This window comes from Mastomys coucha, unplaced genomic scaffold (genome assembly GCF_008632895.1).
Source record: "Mastomys coucha isolate ucsf_1 unplaced genomic scaffold, UCSF_Mcou_1 pScaffold17, whole genome shotgun sequence".
NCBI lineage: Eukaryota > Metazoa > Chordata > Mammalia > Rodentia > Muridae > Mastomys > Mastomys coucha.
In genome coordinates, this window is record NW_022196899.1 from 20513821 (window position 1) to 20521079 (window position 7259).

Below are 7259 nucleotides of genomic sequence, written 5' to 3' on the forward strand. Positions count from 1 at the left end.
AGACACCACCACCAAGGCAAGTCTTATAAAGGACAATATATATTTGGGGCTGGCTTACAGGTTCAGGGGTTCAGTCCATTATCATCCAGGTGGGAGCATGGCCCCCAAGGCCAGTTTGCAGACATCAGGGAACATGTCAGGCCACCGAAGGCCTGGCGTAGTGACTTTAGACCTGTTCCATATCATGTCTCCGTACCGGTAATTACCATCTAAGTCAGGTTACGTGGCTGGTGAGGGCTTGACACTGGATGAACCCAAGAGAAGGGAACTAAGACACAGTACCATGATCAGTGGAAGTTCCATTTTTGACTATCTTAGCTTCAGTGGGTTGTCAGTAGTCTGTGTTCTCCAGGGGTGTAGTTCCAGGTCCGGTGGAGCGGGTTTAACGTGTGACGCGTGGACCCATGGTGTAAGTCTGTCTACTTTCACCGAGGTCGGAGTGGTTAGCAGGACAAGGTATGGTCCTTTCCAGCCAGTGAGGCTTAAGTGTCTGGGCTCAGTGCCGTCCTACGTAGACTGCGTCTCCGACCTGGAACCGGTATGATGTCTCAGAAGTCCAGGGTTCGTAAGCGGCGGCCAGCTGCAACCAAACTTCTTTCTGCACCACCTGCAGTCCCTTTAATCTGGCATGCAAATCATTATTACTATGACAGGTTGGCTCAATAACGTCCCCTAGTAGAGTTGGGGCGCTGGGGTCCCATACAGGATCTCAAAGGGGGTCAAACTGAAGTGGGAAGGGGTATTTCTGACCCAGAACAGGGCCAGAGGCAGAAGCACCACCCAGTTTGCACCAGTCTCTATGGTCAATTTTGTCAGGGTCCCTTTTAGAGTTCTGTTAGCCCTCTCTGCCTACCCTGAACTCTGAGGTCTGTAAATACAATGAAGTTTCCAATTGACCTCCAAATACTTGGCCACTCCCTGACTTACCTTGGCAACAAAGGCCAGGCCATTATCAAATCCGATTACCTTGGGCACTCCAAATCGGGGAAAAATTTCTTCTAGCATCTTCTTTACTACCACCATTGCAGTCTCTTGTTTTGTAGGTGTCCACCCATCCTGAGAAGGTTATCTTTGAAAACTAGAAGATATTTGTAGGCATATTTGCCTGGTATTATCTCCGTAAAGTCTACTTCCCAGTAGACTCCTGGCCGGTCCCCTCGGTATCATTTACAGGGTCAGTCTTGTTTCTGCAAACATTCACCTTCTGACAGGGCACACAGTTGTGAACCACTTGTTCTACCAGGTGTTTTAGTCCTGGAATATGGTATTTAGACTTTAAGGCAGTTTGCATAAGCTTGCTTACCCCTAAATGGGTCCCTTGATGCATCTGCTTTATCATTGCTTTTGCCTGTTCTTGTGGCAATATTTTCTTACCCGATGGGGTCATCCAGACCCCCTTTTTCTGGTCAAAACGATTTTCAGGATCCTTTGAGATGACCGCCAGGTCTTTAGCGGTGTACTGGAACTTAAGTTCGGGTGACTTGAACTCTCTGGCTACCATCACCTGGGTTGCTCTAGAAGCTGCCGCCTTAGCTTCTCCATCTGCCAAATTTTTTCCTCGAGCTATAAAAGAATCACCCCGGACAGTGAATAATACTCACTTTTGCTGGTTTGTATAAAGCTACTAGGCGTGCCAGGCTCTCAGGCTTATTCTTGATTTCTTTTCCTCCAGAGGTCAGTCATCCTCGCTGCTGGTAGATGGCACCATGAACGTGGGCCATAGCGAAGGCATATCTGCTATCTGTGTATATGTTGATCTTTCTTCCTTCTCCTAGCTCGAGAGCTTTTGTGAGGGTAATGAGCTCGGCTTTCTGAGCGGAGGTTCCTTCAGGCAGAGTTTGTGCCCATACGACCTGTTGCCCATCCACCATGGCCGCACCTGCTCTCCTCTGCCCCTTTTCTAGGAAACTGCTCCCATCTGTGAACCAAGTCTCCTGGGCATCTGCCAGGGGCCAGTCAGATAGGTCTTTGCGCCAGCCGTGTGCCTCTCCGAACACTTCCTGACAGTCATGGATAGGAGGTTCAAGGTCCGGGTCTGGGAGAAGGGTGGCTGGATTTAGGCCCGTGGGGGGCGCAAACGTAATCCTGTCAGAATTGAGTAGCAGGGTCTGATAATGAGTCGTTCGGGCGTTAGTGAGCCATCGTTGGGGGGGTGGAGGTTGGTAGACCACACTCTCTAGGACGTGTAGAGCAGATATTACCAGATCTTGTCCCAGAGTCAAGTTATCAGTGTCTTTGACGAACATTGCACCCGGAGGCTACAGGGTCTAACTTTTTTGAGAGATATGCCACTGGCCTCTTCCATGGTCCCAGTTTTTGGGTCAGGACCCCTTTGGCTATGCCCTTGTAGCATATACAGATGAAATAATGGAGAGACCCTGAGTCAGGTATAACGGGCCAGCTCACATGAACCCGTTTGCCCCAGGGCTTCAAGAACTCCCCACTATTTTCAACGAGACCCTACATCAGGACCTAGCGGCCACATACAGATGAAATGGGTTGGTCACATCAGGGAGACCCAGGGCAGGGGCTGACACGAGGGCCATTTTTATGGCATCAAAAGCCTCCTGTTCCTTTTCTCCCCACACAAACAGCTGCTTATTCTTGGTGAGTGGATAGAGAGGGGCCGCTATCTCAGCGAACCCGGGTATCCACAGGCGACAGAAGCCGGCTGTGCCCAGGAATTCTCTAACCTGTTTTTGATTCATGGGCAGTGGGATGTGAAATACAGTTTCTTTCTTGGCATCTGAAAGCCATCTCTTCCCTTCTTTGAGCAAATACCCCAGGTAACTGACCTTTTGATGGCGTATCTGGGCTTTCTTGGCCGAGGCACGATAGCCCAACTCTCCCAGTTCCACGAGTAGACGTTTGGTCCCCTCTAAACACAGTTCCTTGCTGAATGCCGCAATCAGAAGGTCATCAATGTAACAAAGAAGAGTTATCTGGGGATTTGATGTTATAAAGGCCGCTAGATCCTGATGTAGGGCCTCGTCGAAAGTAGTGGGGAGTTCTTGAAGTCTTGGGGCAAATGGGTCCATGTGAACTGGCCTGTTATACCCGACTCAGGGTCTCTTCATTCAAAGGCAAAGTACTCTTGGCTCTTAGGGGCCAGAGATAGGCAGAAGAAGGCATCTTTGAGGTCCAATACCATATACCGGGTCCTGGAGGGAGGCAAAGAACTCAAAAGGTTATACAGGTTAGGGAGCGTAGGGTGAAGGTCGGACACTCGTTTGTTTACTTCCCTGAGATCCTGGACAGGTCGATAGTCATTGGATCCTGATTTTCATATTGGAAGGAGGGGAGTATTCCACGCGGACTGGCATCTCTGCAGGATCCCTAGTTGGAGGAAGCATAGGATGCGGGGCCGGATCCCATCTCGGGCTTCTTTAGACATAGGACACTGCCGAACGGTTACTGGGCCAGCCTGTACCTTCAGTTCCACATGGACCGGAGGCTGGTTCTTAGCTTTCCCCATTCCTGCTGTCTCAGCCCAGGCTTGTGGGAAGTTCTGAAACCACCAATCCATATCTTCAGGCCTGCAATCTTTATTCTCAAAGAGCTGGTTCTCATCTTCTAGTTTCATAGTCAACACCTGGATGGGGTCTCCCTGCCGGCCCCTGACCTGGGGTCCCTCTGGGAGGAAATGGATCTGTGCTCCCATCTTAGTGAGAAGGTCTCTCCCTAGTAAGGGACAGGGACATTCTGGGATGACAACGAACGGGTGGGATACCTGGCCCACGCCTAGGTCCACTGTTCTTCGAGTACTCCATGAGTATTGTTTGTTGCCAGTGGCCCCTTGTATCCAGGACTTCTTTTTGGAAATCGGCCCATCTGGTTGTAAGAGGACCGACTATTCTGTCCCTGTCTCCACAAGAAACTGGGTGGGTTTCCCCTCCACAGCAAGGGTTACCCTGGGTTCAGGGAGGGGATCTGAACCCCGTCCCCTCTATTCACTGTCACTGTTCTCTTAAATGGCCAGCACTTTAGGCCCCGCCAGTTTCTTGCCTGAGACATAGGGCCCGTTTTTCTTCTTTTTGGGGCATTCTCTTTTCCAATGCCCCTTTTCTTTACAGTAGGCACGTGGACCCTTAGCCAGAGGCTCTCTTCGGTTGCAAGGTGCTATCTTACTAGGCTCCCTAGCTTCTCCTACTACAGCAGCCAGGATCCTATGAAGATTCTTTTCCTGTCTCTTTTCCTTCTTTAATTCTCTAGCTTCCTGTTCTTTCTGTCTCCTCTCTTCTTTCTCCTCTTCTGTCTCTCGGTTATAAAATACTTTCTCAGCCATCTGCACTATCTCTCTCAAAGACTTATCTTGTAACCCATCTAGTTTCTGTAACTTTTCCCCGATATCTCTACTGGACTGATCAATAAAAGCAACTGGAACAGTGACCTTATGTTCCTCACTGCTGGGATCATAAGGAGTGAACTGGCGGTAGGCCTCTATGAACCTCTCTAAGAAGGCTGAGGGAGTCTCATTCAGCTCCTATATCACCTCTCTTACCTTTGCCAAATTTGTGGGGCATTGTGCTCTCCCACCAAGAGAGCCTGGCAGAAAACTTTGAGGTTTTCTCTACCTTCGGGGGTATTGTAGTCCCAGTCGGGTCTGGTCTGTGGAAAACCTGCATCAATATCAACCGGTAGGAGGGAGTGTCACCCATCTGCCCCAGGGACATTTCTCCTGGTCCCAAGGAGGATTCACTGTTTCTCCTCGGTGGTGAACAGAACCTGTAACAGTTGTTGACAATCATCTCAAGTGGACTGATGGGAAAAGAGAAGAGATTCAATGAGGTTAGTCAGGCTCTGAGGGTTTGGGGGAGGTGAATGGGGGCTGGATGCAGAGCTCACTCATCTGCCCCAGTAGGTCTACAGTATCAGGGTTAAAAGCCTGGTCACAGACAAGAGGCATTAAGACTTCAAAGTTTGTGCCTCCTGGGTATCCAGTCAGTTGTTAGCATCTCCTAACTCAGATGTGTTTCAGATTGGTCTCTGCTATATTCTATGGAGAGATCTACATGCTTCCTTTATTCAGGCATAAAGGTGCCCTAAGAAATATTTCATTATAGCCAAACTAAATTGAACAATGTTTCCTGGTCCGCAAGGATGTCACCCATTCAGACTAATTGCTCCTGGCATTGTTAGGGAAATAATGAAGGGAATAGGGCATTGTAGTTTGCTGAGTGGTCGGAGACAATCCCAGGGCAAGTTTCATCCCAGTCCACATAAGGCAGACCACATTAGATTTGCAGCTGAATCATTCCCAGGAACTAGATTATTGTTTTGTTTTGGGTAAAGTTAACAAGAATAGGTTCCCAGGGTCATACCTCCACTAGACCAGAAAATTAGCATAGTTGGGGGACTTACTAGGCCTGGCCAGTCTGTAGCCTAAACCATAGATTGAAAAGGAACTATTTGCACCTGGCTTCTAAGATCAAGATAACTTTAGCCAAAGCTGACTTTCTTTCAGATTGCAACCTCTGCTTACTTCCTGCCAATTTACCTGTATATACTTCCCTGCAGACCCATTGTGTTCCCATCAACACACATCGTTCACATCAATGTACTTGCACCTTGACTGATGTATCTTGGTCATTGTGCCACCTGACTTTTTGCCCCCTTTTGTATCGACTATATAAACCTAATGCTATGTTTGAAAATTACATTCAGATTCCACACTTCTTGTGTCGTTTAGGTCTGCCTCGTGCCAAATCCCATGCCCAACTGGCCAGAATTTTCATCACCCCGAGGAGTAAGGGGTCCCTCTAGAAACCCAATCTGTGGCAGCTGGATATAATTATAACTTACTGTATATGCTTATGAAAGCCTCAAAAATAAGAAAAAGTGTGTATTGGTTGGTTTTGTGTGTCAACTTGACACAGGCTGGAGTTATCACAGAGAAGGGAGCTTCAGTTGGGGAAGTGCCTCCATGAGATCCAGCTGTGGGACATTTTCTCAATTAGTGATCAAGGGGGTAGGGTTCCTTGTGGGTGGTACCATCCCTGAGCTGGAAGTCTTGGGTTCTATAAGAGAGCAGGCTGAGCAAGCCAGGGGAAGCAAGCCAGTAAGAAACATCCCTCCATGACCTCTGCATCAGCTCCTGCTTCCTGACCTGCTTGAGTTCCAGTCCTGACTTCCTTTGGTGATCAACAGCAGTGTAGAAATGTAAGCTAAATAATCCCTTTCCTTCCCAGCTTGCTTCTTGGTCATGATGTTTGTGCAGGAATAGAAACCCTGACTAAGACAAAGTGTAATTATAAAAAATTCTTCAGTGGAGCTGACAATGGACACCAAAGTCTGTGCATTGGAAGCAAGCCCTCTCCCATTGGCCCACACCACTGAAAGGCTGGAGAATCTTAGAATGTACAATGTATAACTTTTACCTAAAAGGGGGCATGGAAAACCTCTGCCACAAGCCAAAAAAGGTGGAGTAGCAAGTTCCAGGAACTTGGCTAACTCAGAGCCTCAGGGCTCTGGTTCCCAATACCTGCCCCTCCTGCATGATCCACTATGAGGGCAGAACTAAGAATGAAGGTCTACTGGTTTATGAGACTCTCCACCCTGCCGACTGATAGATGAAGATTACATTCCTAGAATGAATATGTTTCCCTCCCTAACTGAATACCTTGGGTCAGGTCCCTCTGAAATTTTCCACTGTTTTTATGTTCTGTTTCCTTGGTAACTCCCTCTCCACCCCCAGCTTCCCTTAAATACCCCACACTTCTTGTGGTCGGTGTCAGAACTCCTCTGACTGGCAAGGTCATGAGATCGACCCCGGTACTGGTATCCCCAATAAACCTCATGTGATTGCAGCAAGTTCGGTCTCTCGTGAGTCATTGGGTGGCCGCGTCATCCTGAGACTTGAGTAAAGATCTCTCCAGTTCTGGGGGTCTTTCACCACCAGCCCCAACATACAGTTAAAAAGAAAGCAAACATCCAGGAGCTGTTTTTCAACTGAGTCACTAAAGCTTTGTGTTAACTGTAGGCAAGTAGTACCATCGGAGAAAGGCAGGAAAACTCACAGCCAACCCCCAGGCAGAACTTCCTTCTCTGCCTGCTCTTCGGTGGGCTACTTAAGCTTGTCCTTTCTGTCCCTAACTCTTCTGAGTTTCTCACTTTTCATACTGTCAGTCTCTTAAACAGTCAGATCTATATCTCTACTTCAGATCTCCCATAAGATCTAAATCCACACATTGAACTGCTCACCAGAATCTCCCCTTGGAAACACAAGTTTTCAGAAGAAGAAAGACAACACATGCTTTTAA

General features: G+C 48.2%; 1 pseudogene; it reads right to left on the reverse strand.

The window, feature by feature from the left end:
• Positions 1–309: 309 nt before the first annotated feature.
• Positions 310–7259, reverse strand: part of LOC116094884 — a 14656-nt pseudogene continuing 7706 nt past the window's right edge.